This window comes from Triticum urartu, chromosome 3A (genome assembly GCF_056163025.1).
Source record: "Triticum urartu cultivar PI428250 chromosome 3A, HENAU_Tu73, whole genome shotgun sequence".
Taxonomy (NCBI): domain Eukaryota; kingdom Viridiplantae; phylum Streptophyta; class Magnoliopsida; order Poales; family Poaceae; genus Triticum; species Triticum urartu.
This window is the reverse complement of record NC_141875.1, coordinates 512824570-512830324: the sequence shown is the minus strand read 5'-3', so window position 1 is coordinate 512830324 and position 5755 is coordinate 512824570.

The following is a 5755-nucleotide window of genomic DNA, read 5'->3' as shown; positions in this document are numbered from 1 at the left end:
CACAAATTGGCAATTACTTTATAATTTTGGATTTTTTTCACATTTTCAAATTCCTATTTCACTGGGCATTAACCGAATTTAAATATATCTTCAAAGTACTTTAAATCTGGCTCGACAGTTTGGTATTAAAAATAGTTTGGAACCCACAGAAATATGCAAAACTGGCCCTGGCCAACCAAAAAAAATGGCTGCAATAAATTGCATAAGAAGTCGCAATGAGCTATATATAAATTATGAAAAAAGAGGGAATGGTCTGACTTATGGGCCTATTAAGTTGGCGCGCATGCACGATTTTTTAGTTATTATATACGTCAACAAACGATTCTAGCAGACATAACCGTTGGATGTCAATCCAACGGCCATCGTGTTTCTTCAATCTCTGATCTTCTTGCTCCGACCGCCAAATCCAGCGCCGGCGGGACTGCCTGCTCCCGCCTCCCGTGTAGGCCTCACCGCCCCTACTACTCCCACCGCTGGCCAGGGCATCTGTCTACTCACCCTCACCCCCTGTTATTCTATGGTCACGGCAGTCTCACACCGCAGCCGAACCAGTGAACCCTCGCACTCCTCTCTGCGTGGGCATCCACTCCCGTGTCTTCCCCGGCTCCGCGTCATCCCCTTCCTAGGCCTCACCGTCGTCCACCGCCCTGGTGCTCTTGGCGCGGCGTGGTCAACATGGTCAAGGAACGACTTCCATCGAAAGAGTACTGTCGTGGAGAGGCTGACAGCTGGGTCCCCGGCAGCCGCAAGGAAGTGCCTCCTTATTATGCAGAAAATAATTATTCCTCCACCTGATAGCAGGGACCCACCGGACGGGCCACCATATTTGCGAAAAAACGTTTCCCCCTGACTACCGGGACCCACCGGACGGGCCACCGTATTTCGTGAAAAAAACATTCCCCCCGCTGTCAGCTCGGACCCACCGGAAGTGTCTCCTTATTACACACAAAAAATGAATACTCCCCCTGCTAGTTGGGACCCACCTTGGTGGGAGGCTGACTTGTGGGCCTACTAAGTTGACGGGGATGGAGTGCTTTGTTAACTTAGTCAATATGAACAATGCTAGCTCCAGTGACCGTACGATGTCCATCCAACGGCCGTAGTGCTTCTTCAACCTATGGTCTTCCTGCTCCAGTCACCCAAAGCAGCGCCGGTCGTGCCGCATGCTCCTGCCTCCCGTGGCCGATTGTGCTGCCGCGGAGGCCTCACCGCCCCCTACTATTCCCAACGCTGGCCAGGCATCCCTCTACTCACCCACACCCCCTGTTATTCTGCGGCGACGGCAGCCTCACACTGTAGTGAACCAGTGAACACTCGTACTCCTCTACGCGTGGCATCCACTGCCGCGTCTTCCCCGGCTCCACGTCGTCCCCTTCCTAGGCCTCACCATCGTCCACCACCATGGTGCTCTCGGCGCGGCGTGATCAACGTGGTCAAGGAACGGCTTCCATCGGACCTGGACTGTACGTGGAGAGGCTGACAGCTGGGTCCACGGCTGCAGCAAGGAAGTGCCTCCTTATTACACGCAACATAATTATTCCTCCACCTGATAGCGGGGAGCCACCGGATGGGCCACCGTATTTCATGAAAAAATGTTTCCCCCTGACTGCTAGGACCTACCAGCTACATCTTCGCACGCAAGGAAGTGCGTCTGGGCAAAACAAAAAAAAATTCGCCCCCTGACTGCTGGGACCCACCAGCTACATCTTCGCACGCAAGGAAGTGCGTGACAGTCGAGACCCACCTGGTCGAAGCGTACGTAGCGTTGTCATTCTAGTCACGAACGTGTACGTACATACTGGTCGATGTAGAGGCGCGCACGTGTCGTAGCAGAGGCGCGCACGTAGCATGTACATGTACGTACAACGACTAGGGTGCAAGAAAGTAAATACGGCCACGTACGTACATACGGGCGAGGTCTCGAACGCCTACTCGCGCGTATGTACGGCCAGGGCTCGTGTACATGGCTGGGTCGGAACGGAGAAACAGCGTCATCGTCGTGTTCATGGGGAGCCAACCGGCTGGGTCGGAATGGAATGCGTCGTCGTGTTCATCGGGAGGGCTTGGACAGAACAGCCGATGGAAACGAGGCCTGGCGTACCGCAGAATGGAGGAAATGGCCTTGTGTTCAACCGGCCACGGTCGAAACGGGATCCTGTTCATCGGGAGGGGTCTGGCGTACTGCAAAATGGAGGTAACGGACCTCCTACGGTCAAAACGGGGGTCCTATTCATCGAGAGGGGTGTGGCGTACCGCAAAACGGAGGAAACGAACTTGTGTTGGGGTGCTACGGTCGAAACGGGGGTCCTGTTCATCGGGAGGGGTGTGGCGTACCGCAAAACGGGACTCACGGGATACTGTTCATCTCCACCGCCGGCCCCCTCTAGCCTCCACGGGCTACTGTTCATCCACCATCGACCTCCTCCAGTCTCCACCTGTGACTGTTCATCCACGGGCTCCTGTTCATCCAGCCTCCACCGCACGCTACTCCACCAGCTACTGTTTAACCAGTCCTCTCCACAGGCTCCTGTTCAACCACCCCTCCACGAGCTACTGTTCATCCAGCCCTCCACCGTCTAATGTTCATCCTGCCCTCCACGGGGTGGTCCTGTTCATCCAGCCCTCCACGGGGTCCTGTTCATCCAGCCCCATCTGGCTTGATCGATCAGGGTCCTGTCCATCTAGAGGCAACACCACGGGGTCCTGGTCATCCACCCCCACCGGGAACTGTTCTTCCAAACCCCCCCCCCCCAGCAACGCTCATTGTTCATCCAGAGGCAGCATCGATCGGCTTCAGTTAGCAGCAGTAGTGAAGGAATCGCTCGATCGGGTTCTGTTAACAGCCATCGATCGATCGCTCGGGTTCAGTAACGCGTAGCCTGCAGTGCAATCGCTCGGGTTCAGTTAGAGCCCAAAGTCTCGCTCGGGTTCAGTTAGAGCCCAACGCCTCGCACCCACACACGTGCGTGTACGAGAGAAATGCGCATCGCTCAGCCCCGACCACCCACTGTAACCAGGAACACCCCGATATTTCCTCTCCCTCGCTTCTACCACAGTTTTTTCTGTCATGGAAGGCCCAAAGAATGAGATGCACCTGCGTCTCCGGCCCGCCCAGGACGAAAAGCCCATTTTCTGTCATGATTTTTTGTCATAGAAGTAGGACCCCACCACATCTATGATGATACCGTGTGTTGTCACAATTATTGTCATAGAAGTGTCATAAGTGACAGAAAAAAATTTCGTTCGGCCCAAAATGTCATGGATGTGTCTTTTTTTGTAGTGTGGGCGCTTTGGAGGGGAATCTTTCAAAGGCCACGGCCTGGGGAAGGGCGCGCCCCCCACCCTCGTGGACGGCCCGGGACTCTTCTGGCCCAACTCTTTTACTCCGGGGGCTTCATTTGGTCCATAAAAATTCGTCAAAAATTGGCATGTCCATTGGACTCCGTTTGGTATTCCTTTTCTGTAGAACTCAAATACAAGGAAAAAACAGAAACTGGCACTGGGCTCTGGGCTAGTAGGTTAGTCCCAAAAATCATATAAAATAGCATATAAATGCATATAAAACATCCTAGATGGATAATAATAGCATGGAACAATCAAAAATTATAGATACGTTGGAGACGTATCAAGCATCCCCAAGCTTAATTCCTGCTCATCCTCAAGTAGGTAAATGAGAAAAACAGAATTTTTGACGTGGAATGCTACCTAACATATTCATCAATGTAATCTTCTTTATTGTGGCAAGAATATTCAGATCCATAAGATTCATGACAAAAGTTTAATATTGACATATTAATAATAATACTTCAAGCGTACTAACCAAGCAATTATGTCTTCTCAAAGTAACATAGCCAAAGAAAGCTCATCCCTACAAAATCATATAGTTTGGCCATGCTTCATTATTGTCACACAAAATGCTCCCATCATGCACAACCCCGATGACAAGCCGAGCAATTGGTTCATACTTTTTAACGTGCTTCAGCCTTTTCAACCCTTACGCAATACATGAGAGCAAGCCATGGATATAGCACTATAGGTGGAATAGCATATGATGATGGGGGTTATGTGAGAGTACACAAAGGGGAAAGTCTCACATTGACACGGCTAGTCAACGGGCTATGGATATGCCCACCAATTGATGTCAATGCGAGGAGTAGGGATTGCCATGCAACTGATGCACTAGAGCTATAAGTGTACGGAAGCTCATCTAAAGAAACTATGTGGGTGTGCATCCAACTTGCTTGCTCACGAAGACCTAGGGCATTTTGAGGAAGCCCATCATTGGAATATACAAGCCAAGTTCTTAAGTGAAAATTTCCCACTAGTATAAGAAAGTGACAAAATAAGAAACTCTCTATCATGAAGATCATGGTGCTATTTTGAAGCACAAGTGTGGAAAAAGGATAGTAACATTGTCCCTTCTCTCTTTTTCTCTCATCATTTTTTTGTTTGGGCTTCTTTGGCCTATTTTTTATTTGGGCTTCTTTGGCCCCTTATTTTTCATAGTCTCCATCCTTCTTTCCTCACATGGGACAATGCTCCAATAATGATGATCATCACACTTTTATTTACTCATAACTCAGTGTTACAACTCGATACTAGAACACAAATATGGCTCTATGTGAATGCCTCCGGTGGTGTACCGGGATATGCGATGAATCAAGAGCGACATGTATGAAAGAATTATGAAAGTGGCTTTGCCACAAATACTATGTCAACTACATGATCATGCAAAGCAATATGACAATGATGGAGCGTGTTATAATAAACAGAACGGTGGAAAGTTGCATGGCAATATATCTCAGAATGGCTATGGAAATGCCATAATAGGTAGGTATGGTGGCTGTTTTGAGGAAGATATAAGGAGGCTTATGTGTGATAGAGCGTATCGTATCACGGGGCTTGGATGCACTGGCGAAGTTTGCACCAACTCTCAAGGTGAGAAAGGGCAATGCACGGTACCGTAGAGGCTAGCAAATTGCGGAAAGGTAAGAGTGCATATGATCCATGGACTCACATCAAGTGGATCATGTGAATATCCCATTGGCATCACAGATAAACACATGCAAGACATACATCAAGTGCTCTCAAATCCTTAAAGGCTCAATCCGATAAGATAACTTCAAAGGGAAAACTCAATCCATTACAAGATAGTAGAAGGGGAGAAACATCATAAGATCCAACTATAATAGCAAAGCTCAGGATACATCAAGATCGTGCCAAATCGAGAACACGAGAGAGAGAGAGAGAGAGATCAAACACATAGCTACTAGTACATACCCTCAGCCCCAAGGGTGAACTACCCCCTCCTCATCATGGAGAGCACTGGGATGATGAAGATGGCCACCAGAGAGGGATTCCCCACTCCGGCAGGGTGCCGGAACGGGTCTAGATTGGTTTTCGGTGGCTATAGAGGCTTGCGGCAGTGGAACTCCCGATCTAGGTTATTTTCTGGACGTTTCAGTATTTATAGGAATTTTTGGCATCGGGAATAAGTCAGGGGTCCCTGAGTCGTCCACGAGATAGGGCGGCGCCGCCCGGGGGGGGGGGGGGGGGTAGGGCGCGCCCCCACCCTCGTGGTCGGCCCGGGACTCTTTTGGCCCAACTCTTTTACTCCGGGGGATTCTTTTGGTCCATAAAAATCGTCAAAAATTGGGACGTCCATTGGACTCCGTTTGCTATTCATTTTCTGTAAAACTCAAAAACAAGGAAAAAACAGAAACTAGCACCGGGCTCTAGGTTAATAGGTTAGTCC